This window comes from Protopterus annectens, chromosome 1.part2, assembly GCF_019279795.1.
Source record: "Protopterus annectens isolate FY-2018-M chromosome 1.part2, PAN1.0, whole genome shotgun sequence".
In the NCBI taxonomy this organism is placed as follows: domain Eukaryota; kingdom Metazoa; phylum Chordata; order Ceratodontiformes; family Protopteridae; genus Protopterus; species Protopterus annectens.
Window position 1 is genome coordinate 1,130,183,819 of NC_056727.1, and position 25,871 is coordinate 1,130,209,689.

Below are 25,871 nucleotides of genomic sequence, written 5' to 3' on the forward strand. Positions count from 1 at the left end.
CCTAAGTATTTTTATAAACAACAAAATTTAACAACAACAACAAAGTGATTTCATTTGTTCTAATTTTTTTGTTTAGCTTGGCTAAGATTCTTGCATTTGTTCTGATTTCTTGTTAGTGGCATTAAACTTGCACTGCAGAAGAAATGTTGAGCAGTAGACTTGCATTATTCTCATTGGCATTAGTATTAAATATAGAATAGCTCTGAGTAACAATCAGACCCAGCCACCTTTGGGATATCTGAAAACACAAATTGCAGGAAGGAAAGGTAATTAATGAATCTGAAATGGAAAGTGAAGGCAGTCAAAGAAAGCAACCTGTTTCCTAGTGTTAGCAAGTGAGGGTTGATTTAGTTATTTGCTAATGAAAGAAAAAGTAATTATTTTTGCCATGGCTTTATGTACAAGTGAATCATCTAAATACTGCAGCTGCAAAATGATGAGCAATATTTTCCATACTTGATGGTTAGAAATGTAATCCTTTCATCTAAGTGTTGAAAAGTATAGAAGCAACATGTACCAGCATTGTTCCTTATCAGTTGTAACATATCACACTTTGTACATGGCACAGTTCCTATATCAGTATGTCCAGTTATCTAAAACACACACTGCTTTTGAACTATAACCATCCATTTCAAATCACACACGTGCCTTCTAGTTCTTCAAAGATAATTTCTAATCACAGTATAGCATCCTCATAGAATGTTTGTTTACCTACATATAATGATCTCACAGATACAACAAAAATGATAGAATCTACCTACCTATTTTTCTGAATCATTACAAACCATTGCATTTTAGGTAACGTTGAAGAGAAATACACATATAATCTGAGTCCCCTGTGAAAATATTAACTTATTCTATACCATTCTTAAAATGCGTTGCTGTATTTTCCATGCTTCTTTGTTTTACAATAAATTTAATTCCCAGTATAATTACTTTCATTTCCAATTATACTGCTGATGTTAAAATTGAAACTCGTTTAGAAATTGAGGATTAGAGCATATGCTTTGATGTTTTAATGCCACTATCTTAGCCAGTTTTTCCTGTTTCATCACACTCAAAAAATGATGTCCTGGTTGGTATTGGCCAATGATTTAAAAAAACAACAGCAAGGTTCTAAGTAAGCAAAAAAAAAGTCTTTCCTTTAGAAGAGCAGCTTTACATATGAGTTATGTCAGTTTTCATTTAAGGTACTCTTCTAGCAAAATTTAATTTACAACTTGTCTTTCTAGGAGGTAAGATTATCTTATTGCTACAGTTAGCATGAGGTACAGAAAATCACACACTAATTTAGGTATTGAGGAACTGTGGGTTTAGTCTTTCGTGATATAACAGAAATTTTCATCTTCAAGGAAAAACTGAGGGAGCTGTGTGTGCTTGTTAATACAAAAATGCAAAATTATCACAGTTTCTGTATCAAAACTGTATACGTTTGCATTGTATGTGGCACAGGGGTTTTGACTAACTCTAAAGTTTGTTACATGCAGCAATACTCTTTAAGCCCTTCTACTCCATTAACATGTTTATGGTGAAGGCGCCACAGGAAAATAATTGATTCTCCTCTCACCTCTAAAAGTAAGTGTTAAAAAATTCATTTATTGAAATTGCCAAAATATGTGCTTGAGAATGTGCTTATGGTATAAGAATACATCACTCATACATTATGGTGAGCAGTTTGGGTGATACCTAAGCAGACACGTAGAAGAAATCAAAACTAGAAGGTTCAATGGCTAAGTTTCAGAAGTTTGTATTTGTTGCAAGCTTGTGCAATTATAATCTTACATTCCTTGTATGAAATGTTACGTCTGATCTCTAGCAGTGATGCCCTTTGTAAAATGTATTATAGTCACAGTCCTTCAAATAACTATAAGCACTCTGCTAGAACATATGCTCCAGAACATTCACCCCAGTGTGTGCCTTTGGATAAAGAGTAGCTACAGCAGCTTCAGCTGCAACCATTTATATACAGATGAGCTTGTGGATGAACCCACAATGGATTATATGTATCACTAAATTGGGAACCTCATTATCATGCTAAACAGAACCTATCCCTAAGAAGCAGTGTCCCCATAGCTATCTGCATAGGGGTATGAGGGACTATACCAACGAAGAACAATTGCTTAGACTACTATATCAAATTATTTTTGTCTGAACTGGTATTAATATTTAGAATGCTATGTCAAACAAATTATGTTTCTCTGAAATACCATTCTTTGCCATAACAATTAATGTTTTGAAAGCAAATCCACATTTATATATTGATTTTATTTTATTTTATTTTTCATTTGTTGACCGGCATAGTCCGACTGGATACATATCCATTTTCAGGGGAGGCCTGGGGAGAAAATCTCCAAAGGAAGTTACACAAGCATCTTAACAAAGCACACATTTATCACAAGTTACAAAGTCTGTTGATGAGTATCAGTTATACATGGACTCAAACATATTATATAGCTTAATAAAAATAGCACAAGACATTTGAGTTACAAAAATTGTATTGGTATACAAGAGAAGCTAAACATTTAGTCAGGCTTGGAGCATGGACATAACCACTGAGACATGAAATTCTGCTTGAAACATTTTTTGAATCGAGATAAAGATGTTTGTAGGGTAAGGTCAGCAGGTAGAGTTCCAAATTTTTCCAACATAATTGGCAAAGGGGGTGTCCCTGGCTGAGTTGTTGGGTTTGATAGTTTGTACTACCATTCTATTAGATGAGCATAGTGGTCTGAGGTTAAGGTGGGGATAGATAATATCTTTTAGTGCCGGAGTATTATCAGGTTGTTTGAATATTTTATGAGCCAATATAAGTTGGTTATACTGAAGCAGTCTGGGTAGCTCTAGCCATCCAAGATTACTTAGGTTTATACAGTGATGTGTTCTATAGGGCAGGCCAGTGGCAAATCTAGATATGTGATTGTAGCAGCTAGAGAGTTTTTTAAGTTCAGTTTTATTTATTGGTAAGTACAGGGGAGGCATAGCATAGGGTAGAAATTAGATTGGAGTGGGCAATGGCAGTTCTGGTAGATGGGGTTAGGAATGGCTTTATCCTATATCAGTTTTGACAGTTTTGTTGATGTGCACATCAAATTTAAGATTGTTGTCGACAAAAACTCCTAATAGTTTTGTGTGCAGATCTCGGACGATTATGGTACCATTATTGGACATAATGGTAAAGGATAACAGTGGGGACCTTTGCATGGGGGGAAAAGTAGGAGTTTTGTTTTGCTGAGATTGAAAATCAGACAGCGGTCAGCAAGTCAGTTTTCAACTTGGTTAAAAGAACTCTGGGTTATTGACTGCAGCTCTAGTTGGGAGGTGGCAGTGCAGATCAACGTGGAGTCATCCGTGTACTGGATGCAATTAACCTTTGGTATGACAGTGTGAAGTTCATTGATAAATATGGAAAACAGAAGAGGTCCCAGAATAGATCCCTGGGGGACACCGAGAGTGTTAGGCAGGAGGTTAGATAGTTTGTTATGCCATAAGATGGCTTGTTGCCTATTATCCAGACATGACTGAAACCACTGGAGTGAGTGACTGCCCAGAGACATTGTTTTCAGGGTGTTGATAAGTAGATGGTAGATGACCATATCAAAAGCCTTTGATATATCCAAGAAGAGGGCAGAGGATAATTTGCTATTGTTCCTGTTATGGTTTATAGAATTGGAGAAGGAGAGTAGGGCAGTGGTGGTACTATGATGTGGCCTGGAGCCATGCTGAGAGTTGGCCAGTAGATTGTTCTGAATTAGATAGTACAGAAGTTGTTTTTGGATGCATTTTTCCATAATTTTTGCAAGTGGTGACAAGATAGCTATGGGCCTAAATTGGACAACTCAGTAGAGCTACCACCTTTATGGAGGGGTATGACATGAGATATTTTCCAGATAGAGGGGACGTTTGTTTCAGATATGGAGCAATTTATTAGAATGGAGCAATTTATTAGAATGGAGATAGGGTATGCTATGGAATCTGAAGCTTTTTGCAAGTATTCAGGAGATAGTAGATCAGCTGCTAAAGTAGTGGATTTTAATTATTTTATTAGGGAACAAATTAAGGATGAAGGGACTGGATAGAAGCTAAAGGTGGATTGGAAGTTGTGAATGGTTACCTGTGTGTTAGAGGAGTTAAGAAGGGGTAATTGGCTAGCTAGGGCTTGGATAGTCTCGGTTAAGAAACTATTGAAGGTGTTAGCGACAGTCTCTGGTGATTTATCAGTAGAGGCTGAAGGAGGTGGGGCAGTGGCTTGACCTGGGCGCAATAGTTTATTTAATCCTGCCCAGAACCTTTGTGGATTATTTTGGTTTCTCTGTTGGAGTTGGAAATAGTAGTTTTTTTGTCTAGTAAAGTGAATTTTTTTGTCTCATTCCTTAATTGCCTAAATTTAATTTGGTCTAGAGGTGCATGTGTAGCACGCCATGTATCCCATGCCTTATTTCTGAGTTTGATTTTAGATCTGGTCTCTTTAGAGAGCACGGTGCTATTTATGTTTTTGTCCTAGTAGAGCGAGCAAGAGAATGAGAATTGGGGAGGGTGAGGAATTTATTGTTAAAGTAGGCAACAGCCTCTTTAGGGGGCAAATTTTTTAGGACTGATCATTTACATGATTTGAGTTCCTCTTGCAACTTGATAGGACTAAAGTTCTTATTATTTCTTACTGTTCTATATGAGGGTTGGTGCTGGTTATCGGTTTTATGTTTGCAAATAAAGGTGAGAAAGTGATCACTGAGGTCATCAGGGATGGTTCTTGAAGTATACATTTGATGATGGCTATTGATTAGTATCCAGTCTAGTATACTCTCTTTGTGATTAATTTTTCCTGTCCTGGTGGGAGTAGTATGACCTGTGAAACCCCGTATAGGTTTACATGTGTGGTAGGAGATTGTGAGGAGCAGGTGTTCCAGTCAATATTAAAATCTCCAAGTACTATGGTTTCTTGTGGATAGTTATTTGCTAACCAGTAGAGGATATCTTCCAAGGTGCTGGTATTATTCCCTGGGGGAATATATATATGCAGACAGTATTTATACATTTATTTTTATTAATCTGGAGTTTAGTAGAAAGTATTTCTGCGTTGTTTACCTGGGGTGGTTGCATGGGATCTATTTTCACATTTAGTGTAGATTTAAAGAGTATAGCTATCCCACCTCCCTTCCTAGTGGTCCTGTTAAGTCTGAGTATATCATACCCAGGTGGTAGAACTTCATTATCTAAGGTTCCTGGCTTTAGCCAGGTTTCAGTTAGACACAGTATTTCAGGGGAATGGATTTCTAGGAGGGAGTGTAAGTTATGGACTTTGTTATTTATGCTTCTGATATTTAGATGGCAGATCAGAAGGCAGATCCAGACTTGTGTGCAAACATCTATCTGTCTATCTGTCTATCTATCTACCTATCTGTCTGTCTGTCTATGTATTTTGAAAAGGCATGCTGATGCTGACACATGATGTACACTTCTATAATTTCTGCTTTCATAGATTCATAGGTTCATAGATTCATAGACTGTTACTAGACTAATGACTTGGGTGCCTTTCCTAGTCAAATTTTTGCAAAAGAATAATGCTGTCCTGCATCCAACTAGGACACTAAGAACAAAGCATTTATAAGCTACATCTGCCAAAAAGGAGATGTGTGTCAGGCCTGGTGTAAATTTCCTATTTCTCCTCCACATGTCTAGGTTGTGCTTAAACTGAATAATAGGCAAATTCAGCTTTACATGGATGCCTGTTACACAGGAGGAGCAATCTCTGGGACACATCTGTCTCTCCGGCAGGTTTTGTTTAAGTCACAGATAAAATGTATTTCTGGTACACCTTGACTTACAAATATGTAGGAGATTCATAAATGTGGGGTTTGCTTTCAACGCATGCATTTCAGGGTCCCCTGATCTCATTTGATTTGTTTCACATGGTCTAATGTTTTTAACAACTTCTTGTTGCACAGCTTTTCTCAGATGCTCCAGTGAAATAAATGGGGAATGTATTATGATTCATAGGAAAATATCTTAAATAGTGTAACATCTATGGATTGAGATGCATATCACAATATTATATAAAATGGTCAACTTATTTAAAATTTGATATCAGGTATTTCACTGTATATTTAAACTGTTGACCAAAAAAAAGACAGTATGACATAAATAATATTGTCTGTGGTAAATGCAGTTCTGATAAATGTCAGACTGTTCTGCAAATTAAGTCATAAACAATGTCAAAAATCAATTAATACTGGACTGATTACTTTGTAAAAAAACACACAACAGAGCCACAGTCCACAGCTCTCCAGATTTTACTGATGTTTCCTAGTACTTCGGCTGTTTGCCTTCGCCCTGGAAGACAAACAGCCGAGGTACTAGGAAGCATCAGTAAAATCTGGAGAGCTGTGGACTGTGGCTGTTTTGGGTGCTTTTTTCTATTTGAAGTTTATCTGCCTTTGGCAGTTTGAGTTTTGATTACTTTAAGTAAGCAGTCTTATGAGGTTCTTAGAAGATTACATATAAACAGTCACTGAAAAAACAGATGGTATTATTGTTAATATACTAAAAGAGTTAAGGATTTTGTATACTACTGCTGGATTGGATATCATTGGATATCATTTACCTAAGATGGTTTACTAGTGTAGGACACTTATTATCAATGATCAATTTCAGGCCAGTATACTAGGGTGACAGATATATATACAGCAATAAAGATTTTGTAACTGTCACCTCTTACATGACTAGAGTAAGTATCTGAGCAGTGTCTATAGTCCAAAATTTAGTGCTGACAAGTGCAGTGTCATGTAATTTTGGAAACCTTACATAAACAAAAAACAATATTTATGTCATCTATTTTATTATGTGATATCAAGCATAATAAAGATCTAGTAATTTCTATGTTTGAAAGCTTACGTTCTGGTAAACATGTTGAGATTTTAATTTTTCATTTCAGGAAACATTTAGACCTCATGGTTACAAATCTCATAACTATGCATACTAATTGTCTAAAATCTTTATATAAGGATTTATTTGTCCAGTTCTTTAATATAATAACATATTTTGCATTTATACTATTTGACAGCTTAGAAATTTAGAGTTCATGCAAAGAAAATTCAGAAAGGAAACCTTATAATCTAAAAACACAGATTAGACAGAAAATATATAAATACTTTAACCTTTTCACATTGCCGTACTGAAATGTATGTGGTAAATTTATTTTTGGAATATCAAGTGTTTCACGATGTTTCATTACAGGGAGTTATATGAATTACTGTAGTTTAGTACTTAGAAATAAGAATTTAAAATGTTATATGCAAGAGTTTAAAACAAGGTTGATATATTCAGAACTGATAATAATAATCTTTGCATTGTGTAATAAACTGCCTGTGTAGATTAGGCAATGAAAAAATCTGGGCACGTTTACTTAAAGGGCAAAGAGGTATATTTAGTTCCAGTGGGTTGTGGGGCAAGTATTTGTTTGCCCTTTAAGTATTCAGAGAATTGCAGAAGTGAATTTCACTGAATACGTGTTGACGAAGTGGTGTTCGATGCAAGGGTGTTTCAATGGCATAATATAGACCCTGCACAAATATACCCTTTGGCTTCATGGCAAAGAAATGTATCAGCAGTAGCCATTTTCCTATGTCACTGTGGTAGTGGTGTGGTTGGAAACCAGTTTGTCAGCAGGGAAATGTTAATATGGTAAGGGTCTGTGTTAAGGCTCAAGGGTCACTGCAGCTGAGCTGAATGACTTAAAAAATGCTGTGACCCAGAATAGTATAGCTGAAAATGTATCAGATATGAAGAATCAGAGCTAAAGCCAGAACATTATGAAGCAAGTTTAAATCCTTAGTGGCACTGGTCATGGATCAGGAACTTTGCTGCAAATTAAGAAATAGTAAGGTACGGATGTACATGGCAGAAAATGTCAATGCACTTGCTATAATGGCAGGGTAACAGATAAGTATCAGGTCTGAAAAAAATATGTAAGGTTTGGCATTGTATCCTCCATTCCGGGATCAGTGCTGTTGTCACAGCAGCATTATTTATTAATTTATGGCTTGATGTCTGGGTGCCCATCTGCGTAACCAGCTCATCGTTATTTGTAGAAAACCAGGGGGATGAGTTAGAGGAAATTTATTGCAGCAAATGAAAAAGATAGAGACCATTGGCGATATTTCCAATCATAACAGCAGCTGAAAATAAAAGGACTATAAACATAACACAGGATATGCTGAGTCACAGGTTGCTATATAATATGTGCACAACCGGCATACATTTTCAGAGAACTCATGCAGGGGTATGACTTGCAGGTGAGAAGCAGGAATAATCTTTTGCAATTAACACATCTCAACAATGATGATCTGACTTGACAGATGAACAAATTTTCATTCCAGCATTACTAGAAACAGGTAAGGAGAATCTCTATTTAACCTTGTAAGCTTACTAGTAATAAGGAAGAAATGTATATGTCAATAAATATTTGAAAGAAGAAGGAACACGTCTAGGTTTCACTTTTAGAAAAAAAAGTATGCATTGAAATACAAGTGATAGTCTGACAGGAGTTGAACACCTGAAATATTACCATATGACAGACATTCATAGGTGTTGGCATATATGCATCACTCAGAATAAAGTTTAAAAAAACAATTACATGACAGATGTATTTACTGATGGCATTTAAAACTGAATGTGTATTTTATAATCACTGTTAACAAGACAAAAGAAGGTCCGGAATACTTTTCTTAATTGTTTTACCTCAAACATTCTTAAGTAGGTATGGATTCATTCTTGAAAATGAAAACTAAATGCTGACATTAAATCATATCTAATCATGTAAGGTAAATTAAACAACAGCCACGACATTTTTCTAAACAAATGAACTGCAATACTTAGTTACACAGAGTGGAATCACATATGTGTATATTGGATAGGACCCCTGCATACAGGATACTAATTTGAAGTATAAATATAGAAAGAAATGAGGAAAGTATCACAATTAAAATATTCCTGTCTCAGATTATATCTTCTAAAATGGAGGTCCTCAAATAATAGCAAGATAAGCCAGCTGCTAGCTGAGTGTTGCTCTAGGAAGTTTAGATTGAACATTACATTATCCACTATTGCTCAAGCCAAACAAAACGCATATCCTTAACTAAAATAATTGTGTTGAATTTTGTTTCTGGAAGACAGTTTTATATGCCAGCAAAACTATAGTTAAAGTTATGATCTCTATTTCTGCCACCTATTGTATCCCAGTGGGCAGATGATGGAAGTGGAAGAAAAGCTGATATTTTTGGTAATTCTTAGCAAAAATATACTTATAGATGTTAAAATGTATTGCAAATGATTGTATCACTTCAAAATGTGTCCCCATGTGTTCTTATATAATGAGTAGTATATACATTTAAAAAAGTAATTAAGGCACAGTTTTGCTAAATGACTGCATAGATCAGAATGATTGGGGAGCCGTGACGATTTAAACTATTGCCCCTTCTGGTAAGTAGGATATTCTAGTTGCCACTGAATTCTGTCTTTCTTCTTTTCAAGTAAGATGACTTTCTAGTCTGGCTTCTTACTTTAACCTGGTCACTTAGCAAACATTTTGAAAATTTCTTAACAAGGTTTTGCAATTTTTATGAAGTATGTGTCATTTTTATGACATGGTATGCATTGTGTACATTGAAATGATTGCTACTAGATACAGTTTTTATCTGCACTTTTTTTATACAGGATTTTAGTTAGTGAAGCAACATTGTGGAAGAAATGTCTTTGATTTATGGCAGTACTAAATGTATTTATTTATTTATTTACTGATAATTTGATTATATGTTTTTCATACAAATACCAGAATATGTCATTATGAAAGAAAACCTGTCATCAGTTGGTCAGAATCTGTCTAAACCTGAGTATATATAGCAATTAAAAACAGAAAGTTTAAAGTCTTTATTGTCCATATAATTTACCCATCCATGTTTATTTTGTTATTGTTGTTGTTGTTCTTCTTCTTCTGCTTCTTCTTATTATTATTATACCAAGGTTTCATAAGAATATTTTCCTGCACCAGGTAGTTGTATAAATGTTCAAATAGTGACATTGCAGTGCAGCATAAAGGGGTTGTTGCACTCACAAGTGTGCTGTCCTACAGATGAGACATTAAACTGAGACCACATGTGCCTCAAATGAGTGGTAGCTCAGGCAGATGTAAATAACTTCATGGCACTTCATTTAACACAACATAATCAATATTATTTACAAAATGTACACATTTACATGCACATATATATATACATTTTGATTTTTACTGTTTATGATTTTTCTTATAACATCCTCGTTATTCTTCCATAACTGACCCAAACTCCTTCTTCCACACCCATAATGTAATATTTCGCAATATATCTGCCAAAATTAATTTCCCACTAAATACATTTTCAATCATTTATTCCAAATAACACATATTGCATCAAATAAATTAATACCTTTCTCACATATTCTTTCTTCTTATTCTTATAATATTCATAATTATTCATAAATAATTATATTCATATCTATATTATGTCATTCAGAGTCTAAAAAAAATTCTTCACGCAACTTTTTCCAGAGTTTCACCAGTCTTTTACATTAGAAAATGCTCTATTTTCTCTTTTTCCCACAAACTTAATACAAGTTTTGACTTTCTTTTTATATGGCATGCTCCCCTTTACTGGTAACTTATCTATTACCAGTCTCCATAGGACATCCTGACACTGTATCATCTTAGTACACCACCTTTTCTTGTTACATAAATGGCTTTAATCACTTCTTCTTCTGGTAAATTTTCCCATAGATTTACATAATAATATTGTTTCATCACATTATTATAACACAACTTTCTATCTTTATCTATATCATAATTTTTATTTATTAAACACTTTAGTATTTTCTCTTGATAGTTTTTAATTTATTCTTTTACATATCATTTTTTTTCTTTTTTTGTTATTCTCATCACCTCCCTCAACATTCTGTACTTATATTTAAACATTCTCACTTTTAATTTTTCATTCTCTTCCTTTAAGTTCTTCAGTACTCTATACAGGTTTAAAGATTCAGAATGAAAACCCGGATTTAGTAATCCTAATCCACCTTTATTTTCACTCATATACAGCACATCTCTTTTCACTGTGTTTAATCTTGGAAGAAAACACCAAATGCATAATTTCATTTTTGTATTTTGCTGTGATCATATAAACATGTGACATATATGTTATTTTTTCTGTAAATCTAGAATTCACCACATAAACCCTTTTCCTCAGCTAATCTATACATCTTCCACAATAGATATATTTCTTTCATTTCTTTGATCAAGCCATCCCATTGCATCATGTCTATATCATTTTCCTAAATGTTACCCCTGCAAAGATACTTCATTCATTGAAAAATGCACACTCCTAATTTTCACTACATCACCCAAAGCCTTACTTTTATTTTTATTCAAAGTCATTTCCAATTCCTTTAAATATCCAGACAAACCAGGACTTCCCTCATCCATATTTTATTCTTAGCAACTATAACATATTGTATGTATATGTCAAAGCTACTGGAATCACCACCTCCTTTTGTATCACATATCCATCATCTTTAATTTTATCAGCTATTTTACTCACTATCGCATTAATCTCCAATGCAAACAATATTTCACCAATGGGACAGCCTTTTCATATACCACACTTCATGCACATCTCTTTATTCAGCCACCCATTCGCTAACACTCTCACTCTGTTATTTTGATATGCTGTCATACACACCCCTAATTCTATCACCTATACCATACTTTTCCATATGTGGAATGAAGTATCATGTCCTACTGTATCAAATGCCTTGCTAATATCACCTATGATAAGATTCACATCCTCCTTTCTACTTATAATGTCATCTGCAATTTCTCCCACAGTCAGTAACAATTCTTGACACCCCTTCTCTTTTGTATCATATATACCTTCTTCCACAATGTCCCTCATCCTTCCTTTTATTCTGTATTATTCTCATAAATATTTTATAATCTGTGTTTTTAGTGCGCTCGGTCTCCATTTCTTTTTTATTTCATTATTCTCATCTTTCTTCCATATACATTTTAACATCCCACCATATAGCTCTTTATAAACAAACATTTTCTTCAATCATTCAATCAGTATATTTACAAAATACTGTCTTTGCCAAACCATTAATTTCTTGCACATTTCATACTCTGTACCATCTGGGCCTAATACTGAATCAACATTTACTTTCCTAAGTACTTCAGGTAATTCTCTAATAATAATTTATTTTTCAATGTTTTCCTTAATTCATTCTGGAAAGGTTTTAATTTTCCACTCTCTCTCTCTTATTCTCCTTCTTTTTCTCTTATACATAGTTTCTACATGCAGTACTACAATATTTAGAATATGGTCTCATGTTCTTTTTATCTCTCATATTACATTTTCATTTCCCCTCATTATGCTAACATCCTCCTTAATCATTTTCCCCAAGTATGCCAATACCTCTTCCCTTGTAAATAATATACCTACCTAGACAGCAGTGCTTTATTTGTTTCTTGTTTTTCTTTTATATATTTATTTTCCATATCATAATACTGTCTATTATTATTATTCTCTAATGCATTTCTGTTTACATTTCTCATATTTAATTTTCTCTTCCTTTCTTACATCATGATGCCATTGCAAAAAACACTTTGTATACTTTTTTTTTAAATCCAATCCACCATTCAGTCCAGTTTTATAGAAGTCCTTCAGGGTTATATGATCCTTCCTTAACTGCAATACTTCCGACTCCCGTTTCATCCCATAATTTCTCATTCCTTGAGGCCACAGTGGTGCAGCAGAGGCAGCGGTGGTGCAGTGGTTAGCATTGTTACTTCACAGAAAGAAGTTCTCCCATTCAATTCTCAGCGGGGGCGCCTTGTGTGTGGAATATGCATGCCCACCCCATGGTCAAGTGATGTTTAAAGACATGCAGGTAGGTGCGTGCGTGAATGGGTGTGTCTTCTTTCAAGGTTGGGCATCGGGCTGGCAAATTGGCACCATAAAAATCCACTGCCAATCATTAGCGGACTGGAGTTCTGCTGTGGTGGCTCCTAACCGGGAAAAGCTGAAAGACATTAGTTCATAGGTTAGTACTAGGCTAACTGCCCTTGCGAGCCATTGTAAGCCTTGACAATTATCCCTTGTGAGACTCAAAACCTGCACCTTGTGTTTGTAAGGCAAACCCCTTAACCGTTAGGCCACCCTACCAACCCTACTATTCCCTATCCTGCTTTAATGTACTCCTTTTCTTCCATCACCTCCATCCATGTTTCTAAATGGTCTGAAAAAAACATCACAATTGTCTCATTACCTGTTACCCCAAGTCTTCTGGTAACACAAAATAATCCATTTAATATCTAAGTACCCTCTTTTATAAGTCAATTGACTTCTGTCCATACATCTAATTTGCTACATTTTATCATAGCCTGTATTTTTTCTACATCATTCCCTTTCTTTTAACATTTTCCCAGTAACTCACAGTTAAAGTTCCCTGCAATTATAATTTTCATGTTAACCACCACATAGTCTAATATCTGATAAAACAGATTATCCCTTTCCTTGCTAGTTATATAATTCTATAAGCATATTCTCCCCACCTCACATCTTCAACAGTTCACTTTCCATTCCTTACTAATATTAGCTCTAGTATTTTCATTGTTTTTTTACGCAACACAGACACTCCAAAACAATGTTTACTATCAAACGTCCATTCCAGTTTTCCACCCCACAATTTGTCTGTTTACTGTCTTTCTTTACTTGTCAGCAGTTTTACATCTTCTAACAGAATAACAACCACATCACTTTTAAAACACCATTCCAGTATTCATATCCATCTTACAGTATTAATAATATGGTTCACATTTACTGAAAGTACTCTAAAACGGTTGCTTTTCCTTCTTTTTTAAGTTTAGGGTAAATATTTAAAATTTTTCATTTACTGTTTCCCCAATTAAGTATTTTTCTTGGGCTTATGTATAAATAAAACTTGGTCCTCAGAATCAGATTTTCACTGGCTAGAAGTTAAAAAAATATTAGTGTCAATCCCTTCTCCTGATTCCTCTTCCTGCATACATTTTCTCTCTCTCCTCATTTCTCCCTCTATACTTTTTCTTCATCTACAGTTTTTTCTTCACCCTCTCCGCAGCCTCTTGTTGTCCTTCCTCATGCACATTTTCCCTTTTCCCTTCTTTTTCATTATTTACTGTTTGCTCTTGACAATCCATCCAAAAGTGTCCCTTTGTTTTACCCAACTTGCATTCAAGCACACACCTTCTAGCTGTATGTCCTTTCTACCCACACTGGTTACATTCTACCTTATCACAATCATTAATTAAATGAGAAAAGTCCCCACAAAAGAAACATGATTTATGCTGGCCAGCATATCTTAATATCCCTCTATGACCAGCCGCAAAAATAACACTCAGCAGTGTTTCACCATGTTTGTTCACATTTCAAAACAGCTTCCATCCTCCAACCCCCATTCCATAAGTGTCTCTTATCTGTAACTGTCACAATATTATCAACATTCCCACATAGAACTTATACACATTTTTAACATTGTCTTCTTCCAGTTCATCAGTTCCAAACTGCAAAGTAACCTTTTTTGTAACATTTAGGTTACTACCAGAAAGCAAATAATTGTTCCATGGACAAATGTCCTTCTTTTTATTCCACAGTTCTAGAAATGTCATCAGTCCATCACTTTCAACTGTTAAGTTACAAAATGTCTCTGTCTCAATATGTTTAAAATATTGAATTTCTTGATCTTTAAAACGAAGAGCAGTTGCCAAATTGTCCCATACATATTATCTGTCTACTACAGTGTCATTTGTTGTTCTTATTCTCGCAGTTAGTCTTCTTGTCTTTTAAAAACAGTTCTCATTTTAGTTTCTTGTTACTTTTCTTTTCTGCCTGCTGCCAATGCTGCATATATTTTAGTAATTATATTATCTGCTGCCACAAAACCAGACACCCTCTCAGTTTGTTGCTGCTTTCCTCTTTTATTTTCTGCCACTGCTGCATAAGCTTTATCTGCTGCATTCACTGCTGACACATCATGTGGTTCCTTTTTTGCATTACCATCTTCAGCAGTTCTGAAAAGGTTATCATCCATCTCACCCCATGAAACAGCAGAACTGTCATCTGGATCATCCAGCCTATTTATTTTTAAAAGAACATTATCTGCAAGCCCTCTTGATGCCAGCTGTGTTATCTACACCACAGACTCACTTACTTCCTTTTCCACAGAGACAGCTAAATTCTGCTTATTTCTAACATCCACTATACAGGAATCTTTGTTTACATTCTGAAGCTCCATTTTAAAGAAATTATTTTCTCCAAATGTTCACTTTCCACCTTAAACTCGCCATAGGTTTTCACTTCTCCCCATGCTGATGCTTCCCTTAGGCCTCTTCCTTACTGCTGTAGCAGCCCTCCAGCAACATTTAGCAGCTCAAAAGAGTATGGAAGTTCCCTGGTGCACAGGTCACATTTCCTCTAGTCAGTTTGAATACCACTCCCCTGAAAATTGTTTAGTGAGACTAACCTGACCACCAAGTTTAAATAAATAAATAAAATAAAAATCATCTGTTGTAGCTGATATTGCTAAACCTACATTGTATTATCAAAACTTCCAGAGCATCCATACCTTTAATTTTTATATAATGAGACCTATAAACAGATATACCAGTGAATGTTTTAAACTTTAATTTTCAAAACTGTGGTCTTTATATTGTCATATTTATCTTCATTAATTTGTACCTCAGTGACTAAGAATTTTCTTCTTATATAAAGTAATGGTAATCATTTGAAATGTTGGGATCTGCTTCAGCAAGTCCAAAACTACAAAGACTGAATGCTCATAAAAATAGATTTACTTATACCAAGTCTGAGATGCCCATTTCTCAGAATATTCACTTTTCTGCAAGATATGGTGATCTTTGAGATGATATATAAAAGTTTACCTTCCTTTTATGTGTGCTTATTTCTCTAATCTGCAAGCTTCCTTCTATTCTTCCTTCGTCCCTCCCAAAACCATTCCTCACTACCTTTCTCAGTTCCCCCTTCATCTACTTTTATAAAAAGAGGTGTCTCTCCCACCCCCCAAGAAAAAAAATATCTTCTTTTCCCGTCATTTGTTATGGTTACTCTTTTGCCTTTTCCTCTGCTTGAATCCCTAACGCACTTTTCTAATTTTATATCTCTCACTTTCCTTTACATTTATATTTTTTATTTGTATTTTTCTTTTATGCATTTTTATATGGCCACTGAGGGGTGACACAGAAGCACTGCCAGGTTTATTGACTTGCTCAGAATCACACAATAGGCAAATGGAGATGAAAGGTATCAAGCCCTTTGCCTTTGAATGCAGAAAATCATTCAGCACCTTCTTCTGTTGTAAACATGATGCTAGTCATCTTTGGAACAAGTGTGAGTATGCATTGACACAGGCACACTTGCCTGCTTCCATTTTGGCATCAAACAGTCTAATCATATACACTTTGTTAGCATGGCTCCCCACTGAAAATGCCTAGCACTAATTCTCCCTTCAACATGGCTTTACTAATTTATTATGCAGTCCCTTTCCTTTACTTCTTGTGTGGTTTAGGCTTGAAAGCATGTCTAAAAAAGTTGTGGATGTGTCACACTGTGGGATGTGACATATTTAGCAGTGAGCACGTACAGACTGCTTGCCTGTGAATCACAAATTCTGTTTTATTTATTAATTTAATCATTCTCAAAAGATATCTATGGTCATCGATGGCTCCCATTTAAAATAAAAGTTAGTTGTTATAAAGAAGGAACCCAAGTGAATGGGACCTTTGCAGTGAAAAACAATACTGTTGTAAATCAGACATTTGTTGTATTTTTGTCTTGTCCTGTCTTTAAAGTAGGCATTTCTGGATTGTTTTGGGTTTAAAATAATTGAAAATAATTACCTGATTTTTGAAGAGAACATTATTGCTTCTTAAATAAACTGTTTTGGTTAAAACTACTGAATTATCTGTGTGTTTAACCATGTCTATTGAATATACATACACAAATAAGTGTGTAGTGTGTTTGGAAAGCCATGATAAATAGTATAACTTTAAACAGTGCAGAATGTTGCTAGGAGCTTCCAGTGTCAAAGTACATCACTTTAAACAACATATACTTGAAGTGGGTGCAGCAGGAACAGAACTTAAAAATCTGTGATAAAGTATATGAAGTGTATGAGACAGCTATGTAAAAATTATTACTGAATAGTGAATTGATACTGTTAAATAACTCATATATTAATATGAATATGTGCCTTGTGTCCATGCAGAGGCCAGCACCAGCAAAAAAGTTGATCTTCGTGACAGCTAAACTTTAGTCTGGAAAAGAATGTTCCTTGCTTAAGTTATGTTAAAGACAAACAAAAAAGTGTGTTTAACAATTTGCATTTTGTGAAACTAAATTTAATATAAGCTGTTTATTCCAAAAGTAAAACTATTTGACAGAGGAAACATGGGTTGTTGCTGAGTAATGTAGGGGCTAATTTTAAAAAATAAAATATCCAGACAGAAGATGGTGCTTATTATTGTAAAATGCAGGCAAGATGAATATACTCTTAGAGTAAACTCTCTGAGAGTGAAAAGGGAGTCACTGACGTGTAAAGTAAAAAGAAAGCAAATCATATGGGAACCTGTAAAAAAAAACTGAAGAAAGAGATAAGAAGCAAAGCAATACATGCAGTGTTGTCATAGGAGCTAAGTGTTAAACTCTAATGAGATACAGAACATGAGGTTAGCAAAAGAAAGAGGTGTTTGTCTATTGAACATGGTCACAAACCACGCAGTGATACAGTGCAATGGGAATGCTATGCATGAGAATGCTTCTAATAGGCAGGAGCAAATGGGCATTTTGCAGCTCAGTACTGCAACAGTGCAAAATGAAACCTTATTTGAAAGAGATAACTCCGGCTCTAAAAGTCTTGAATATATATGGCGAATGGGCAGAATTTTTTAAGTGCTTTTATCTATTAATTTCTTTATTTTTGAGGTCACCTGTAGAGCTGAGAATGAAGCTTTCTACAAGAAATTTAGCTGTGCTACAAATTTCTACCAAGAACAAGAGAAGGCAACAGAGGCTCTCCATCAACAACTTGCAACTACACAAGATGAAAATAGAGAATTATCTGAGAGTGAAGAGATGTTAAGACAGCCGAGTACTGTCTTAAAGCAGAAGGAAACAGCAGCAGTGATAGAACAGACAGTTTACTAAGAATGAAAACAAAATGTTAGAATGTTTTACAAGGATGATTCCTGACACAGACCAACAAAATACATAAATATTTAAAAAAGCAGGTTACTTACTCACCTTCTTTATAAAAGCTAGACCATAATACAAACAGACTCATGTGATTTCATTTGAAGGAGCCACAGTCTAAATGAAATATGAAAGATGAGCTGAAACGTATCCAATGGGTTATTACATTATTTAGCTCAATGACCCTTGGACACATCCTGACTATACACAGTACGTATTGAAGGACCTCTGAACACATGAAAAATACTAATATAATAATTATGAAAGACTCCTTAAGCACTTTAAGCATGCTGAAGGATATTATATGCCAGCACAGTCATTTGTCAACATCTTTAAGCAGATGGCAGAAACAAAAGTAAATACAGATATGTTTTAATGTGGAAAATTGCCCTATCATCTTTGTTTCTTTTACTGACTGTTTAAACAATGTTATTAGGTAAATTATAAGTAGGAATCAATAAGACTTGCTGCCAGTGTAAGTGACTGCTTAAGCTGACGGCAAGCTGAGAGCTGGTATTTTGGAATCTGGCCCCTGCTGTAAGCCTGTTTATAGATAGGCCTTAAACTGAAGTAAGACACTTACACTGTGAGCAACTCTTTTGGAATCTAGTGCAGTATAAAATGAGGTGCATAGATCACTTATAAAAACTACACTTTATTATCGAGATGCTTTCTGTATGCCATCAAGATATCTTAGTGACTTTCAAGTTTAATTAGCTCTAAACAATAATTTGATTTATATTTTAAGTTCTGTGACATTGTGATTGTTATCTGTTAAGATATCTGCATTTTTTAGCTTCTTTAATTGATCTAAAAGTTGAAAAGGTTTATTCTGCACTGTAATAGGAGATTCCATTATGAGGCGCACTGATGCAGCATTCACCAGCCTGAAGAAAGTGAGGGTCATGATCAAATGCCTATTGGGAGCAAAAATTCACCACCTAACACATGCATTCCAGCCCTTGCATCACAAGTACATGTATGACTCAGTCATAGCATATGAGGGAGAAAACAACCTGCGGTGCCCCTCCCTGGACTATACAAAGAGAGGCATGATGAAGTTCTCCAATTTCGTGTCCATGGTAGATACAAACCTATCCCTAAGGAGCAATTTAACCCAATAAAGGAAAATATATTAATGAACACAGCATACACACAACAGTAGAAGGCATACATAGCTATACTTTTCACATTGATACTAGGTAGTGATTCAGTAAAATCAGATGGTTTACTGTAATATTGGGATTATCTCATGTCAAACACTTTGTCCCACTGGTGAAAAAACTGGCAGCACCTACAAAAATGACTGTATTTATACTGGTAATGCTTAAAAAAAGTTTGAGATAGCATTGATATCACTCACTTTTGCCCTAGTAAACATTTGCCAGGCATTTACTTTACATAGGGGAACCTTCATAATCACCTAGCAGGTGCTCACTATGCTATATGTACACCAGGTGTAAAAAGATATTATACTCCCTTCTGCTTCACATGGGATCTCTACCAGATTCAGATTAGGATGAAGCCATGTCCACATTCCAGGTCATGTTGTCATCATCATAATCATCATCGTCATCATCAACCCCTTTTTTACCATTTTATACATGGGGTCATGGTGTCATATCAACTATCGCTATCTCTCTCAAATCAGTGCCACTCTTCTACCACTGACAGTAATGTCTGATTCTCACAGGTATTCTCTCACAGCATCCATTCATCTCTTTGCTGGATGTCTTCATTTCCTCTTACCTTAGTCCTATGTCTCTCTCAAATCTTCTTTGCCAGATCATTTTCTGCTTTCCTATGCATCCCTAAACTACTGTAGTATGTTATTTTTGAACATTTCTGCAACTGGAGCTACTTTAGCACCTGCTTTAATGTCAACATTTCCTTTTCTGTCCTATAGTGTGTATCCTACCACCCACCTCAGGTACTTTATTTTCATCACCTCCAGCTTCCTCTACTGCTCTGCCACCACTGCCCAGTTTTTGTACCATACAGAAGTACTGGTTGAGCCACTTACTGCATAACTTAATTTTCAGCCTCTTTAGCATTGTCACGCACTATCCCTAACATTCTCCACCAGTTGGTTTCAGCCCCTCTGATTTCAACTTTAACCTCCTTATTCAGACCTCCCTTCTCCCCACTACCCTCCCCAGATACTTGACACTATTATCATGTTCAACTATTTTTCTTTCTGTCTCAGTTTTCAGCTTCTTCTGATTTCCTCCATATGCTGCCATGACAATTGTCTTGCCTGTACTCAGTTTCATCCCACATGTCTTAAATTTTGCATTCCAATCCCCTTATCATTTGCTGAAGTTCCTATTCAGTCTGTTTGTGATAACACATTGTTTGCACGCTGTGGATTTGTTGATTTGTCCCTTCCAACTGGTTTGCTAGTGTAATCCATCACCTATATGAATAGCAGTGACCTCACAGCTGAACTGTTATGCACATCCTCTCCCACTGGGAACCTCTCTTTTTGTCCAAACATGGCTCACTTGTGTCATCAGGTCTTTGCAAATAGCCTTTACTAATTCTACCAATGTTAGTGATGTTCATACTTCTTCTATGATTGGCTTTCCCTCTTCTTCTTTCATTGTAGGGTCTTCAGAAGGCACATGCTGTTTTGAGACATGGCCAGTCTTCTCCAACTTCACATGTATCTTCTTCCTCCTGAGGTGCTAGACCACTGAGTATTTCCTTGAACTCTTGTGCTTTTATTCCAACCAACTTCCAGGTCTTCTGCCTAGTCTCTGTTGGCCTTAAAGCCTTATCTGATCACAGCTTGCAGCTGATTTTGGCCACCAGTTTTATATGCTGTAGGCCAGCTGTTTCACTGGTGATGACTTTGCAATCTCTGATTGTACCCCAATAACCTTTCCTTTCTAGGAAGAAGCCTACTTAAGATGCATTTAGTCACTCTTGTATGCAATCTTGTGGCTGTCTCTCTTGGTAAACCATGCATTGGTCACCATGAATCCACTTGTCACACAGAAGTCTAGAATGGCCATCTCCTTCATTATTCCTCTTACCCTACCTTTGTGGGCCCAGGCAATGCTCAAATCCTGTTTTCTCTGTCCTGGTATAAGTGCTCATGTCCTCCATGTTCAATACCAACACATTGTGTCCTGTTTTCTTTAGTAGGTCTTGTAGCTGCTGTCTGAATGAACTCTTTTCTTTACCATTACAACCCTGCTGTGGGGCATAACCAGAAATTATGAATACTTCCCTTTCTTTACAATGAAGTGTGATTGCCATGAGTCTGCCACTTTTTCCAATGACATCCCTCACTGTTTTCAAGAAAACCATGTCTCAGCACAATTCTCCCACCATTTATTGCTGGTCCTTACCCAGCATAGTTGACTCTGGATCCAAAGCCAAGTGGTGTTGTTGCACTGCACTTCTACCTCATCTCATGGATACAGAAGATATCTAGTCTTCTCCTTCCCATCAAATCATACTCCAAGCTGCATCCTGCTACTGAATCCAGTGTTTAGCAGCTTGATTGGTTTTGCATCTAGCTTTCACTCAACAGAGCTATCCCAGGTAACCCAGGCTGAGCAATTGGACACTGTCCAGCCATTAGCTTATTGACCCACTGATGCTGGACTTTGTGAGTACATACTATCCGATAGAGGTGCAGGGACCACTACCACCATTAACATGGGTCCATGTCATAGATCAGAGTAGGCCAGGTTCTCAAACCACTTATCATCGGCAAATACCCAGGACGATTTTTGGTGACATTAGTTAACACTGAATGGATAGCCCTTAAACTGCACTCAGACTATGATCTGTACTCTCCTTTCTAGGGGATACTGCTTGCCATAGCTGATGCCTAAAGCGGTTGGTCTACACAAGTCTTACCTAGATAGGTACAGTATAGAATTTGTGCTGCTGTCATGAATTAAGTCCAGGAGCAAAAATGATAGCAGAATCACATGGCCACAAGTTGTAGAGAAGACAAGAGAACACACAACAATAACCTGAACAGTACTAGACGCACATATACAGTGGTATAATGCAAGAGGTCAGTAGCTTATGGAAGAGTCACATTAGTGCAAAAAGGTTACACAGGTATGCATGCCCTATGTGATTTCCATGCCCTTGCATGGCCATAATGGGAACCTAGGTAGAGCAATTACCATGGTTGTTTGTGCTATTCAGATCTGTAGTAGTTCTACAGTAATGCAGGCCATAAGTAACCATAATGCCCATGCAAGAGGTGGACCAGACAATACAGAGTGGACTAGGGGAAGATGACACATTGCAATTCATACAGTGTTACACTTAGCCACTTCATTAGCGTTATTGATACATAGCAGACCCTTTTCGCAGCTCAGTAAAATGTAGTCAGCATTTTGGTGGATAACACATTGCAGCAAACAAAATAGTGAGCTCAAGGAAAGTAGATACTAGAATGCAGTACACACATAGGGAATGTGAGAGCAGAGACATTACATGGTAATAACTCAGGCATTTCAGTCACTGCAAATGGGGCATGGCTACCATAAACTTTGTCACACAATGGTGCAGATTATGTGGTAACACTGCAGTAGTTGTGACAGGTTGTAGAGGGGAGATTAAATTGAGAAGGTACAGGGAACAGGAAGGGCAGATTGCAGTCCTATGGGAGGATCATCCAGCCTGGGGACAGGGAACATACATGATAGGTCAAAGTCCTGTGGGAAGTTTCATCCATCCGGTGAACAATGAAAAGGCAGGACAGGTTACAGTCCTACAGGAGATTGTTCATTATGCTAGGTCACAGGGAACAGTCAGGACTGGTTTCTCCAGCTAGTGTACAGTGACAGCACAGGCTGGGTCACTATCCTGCCATGTCACTGCTGAACATACACTGTTGAATATGCACACAAAGTGTAGAACAGGCTGTTATGGATGTCATGTCTCTAGCAAACCAGACACCTACTGTGCTATTGACACAAGCACATGAAACAGCATATATGGTGCACATAGCCACAGTTTTCTCAATATAGGACAGTGTCTTAATAGCTACTTTATAGGACAGTGTCATAACAGCTACTTGAAAGCAGCACACATGGAGGTATGTGTGACAAGAATGGCAGGGATGGATTTGTAGGCAGCACAGACTGTGATTGCTGTTGGTGCTAATCAAAAGAAAACCACTTCCAGTGAAAGTTATATAAAATATTGTTTGCAATGTATATGTCTACTAACCCTACAATTGCACAACTGTGAGGAAAAGTTCAGTCTCAGTGATAACTGAAAGTGGTTTTCATTGAATTTGTTTAACAAAAATGGCATTAACAGTAAGTACTACTGATAAATCAACTATCTGTCTTCAGGTATAGTCAAGTGGTGGATGTTGTCTGACATGGTTGGTCCTGCATACCTACACTGATCTGCATTTGTACTTACTTGTGCATATCAGATCATGAAGATCATGGGACCTAAAGAATGGCAACACCTTGAAAGTTCACTACAGAGTGGGCTGATGTGCTTCTGCAGGCCATATGCACACAGTATAGGAGCATCTTGGGCAAGGGTAAAGTGGAAAAGGTCTTCAGAGACCAGGTATGCCAGGGACTTTGCAGAACATCATTGCAGTGGGTGTTTAAGATTGGATACTGCTACAGTTGCATTGTATGGTCATTGAAATGATCCTCCATAACAAGACTAAGGCTTAGGAAATAACCAAGTAAAGTCTGGCTACAATGGCCAGACATATAACTCAGTGGCAGCTCACAGACACTGACAAATTCCTGGCATCCCTCACTGGTGATAATGAGAGAACCTTGATATCCATTGGTATATTGGATATGGGAGCTAGGCTGGTGGTGACTTCCTAGTTGTCTCTAAAGGATACCCCAAGTTGGAAGTAGCACATGCCATTCCTGCTGGTTGTTGCATAGCACATCTGCCTGGTTTAGTCAGATATGACTGTCTGCATGTTTATCAACAAGGATTATCAGAGCTGCAAAAGACACAACTTGAACTACAAGTTACAGATGCCTTTATGTCTTTTAAAGATTCTTCAGGTGAGAAGTGGGATATGCCACCTCTGTAGGCCTCTGACTAGTATTCAGCATGCTTTACTGAGACATACAAATCTGCATTTCTGTCCAACAGAGACATCAGTGACATAGTGGAGACAACTTACACCACAAGGCATGTATGTACTCATAATCCTGGAATGTAACAATCACTAGCTGCATGGATATGCAAATCAGAAATATGGATTAGCTTTAACACCTGTAAGTTATCTGCATTAATTCAAAGAATCCCATTGGAGAGAATCCATTACAGCAAACTATTGTGTGCCTCAACACAATGGATCTCTAGAGCTTGGTGATAATAGCACCGTGTGCCTGCAACAGTCTGAGCACATAGTGGCACTTTCTGCAATGTTAACAGTGGAGGGCACACTCTCCTTTCCCAAGTCCTGGATGAAAACCCCTTTAACTTTGTTTAGTGTACTTTGTCCTGTCTGTGTCAACCCCACCACATATATACTATGAGTACCACCGTCATTATCATACAGTCACATTCTCTGCCAGGAGTGAACACATATCACCGGAGAGAGTCATGTAAGGATCCACTGGTACCATGACTCCAGAACATTCTTTGACCTGAGTATTACCCTTGGTATCAACCAGCTGATAAACAGGTCTGTGATCCAGGCCCAGAGGGATGACCATGACAGAGTTGATCAATGTGGTGTGTTGCTTGCTCAAAGACCTTCAGCCATTGCAGGAACTGTATGACATGCAACACCATATGAAGAATGCCACTGCATTTAGGGATGTGAAGAAGAAATGCTTGTTGAGGGCAGTTGCAGCCGACTTGGCATCTATTAATGCATGTATGTGGCAATGGAGAACATTCCACCAAACTCATACTAGGGACGATGCTCTACTACAGTTAACACAGATGGCACACAATAGTCATGTGACAGCCACAGTGTCTACACTTGCTATGGCTGTTGCCTCTCCTAGACATGGATGTTTATTTCAATGTGGTTAGTGCTAATGTGGTCCACTGTGGTCTCAAACCTGACTATGGATGCTCACATGGCTGCCCACAGATGGACTCTTCAGTGACATGGAGGGTGGCAGAATACAACATTGGTACTATCTCATAAAATGGCCTCTAAAATATGCTGATCTCCTATAGAAAATGCTTTTGATGGTATTGTTAGGACCTTTAGTTGTTCAGTGAACAATTATATATTTCAGATAAGCTAAATGCTGCAGTTCATTCTGCAAATTTGATACATTTCTTCCATGCTTGATTTTGTGAGTTGCATATACAATGCATTATCTTACTATACTGGCACTAATCTGCTTGTTGTTATACAGTTGTTTGCACATGATGCATCCCACGCTATTCTTACACTAGTGCAGGTTTGCTATGTGTCATAACTCAATGTAATATTTTGCTTAATGCAGTCTACTATTTGTTCTGAATATTCTCGTTGACTATGTCTCACAATGCACCTGACAAGCATGCCTCAAGAGATCTGTTAAAATGTATTACTTATAACTATTATTATTATGTGCT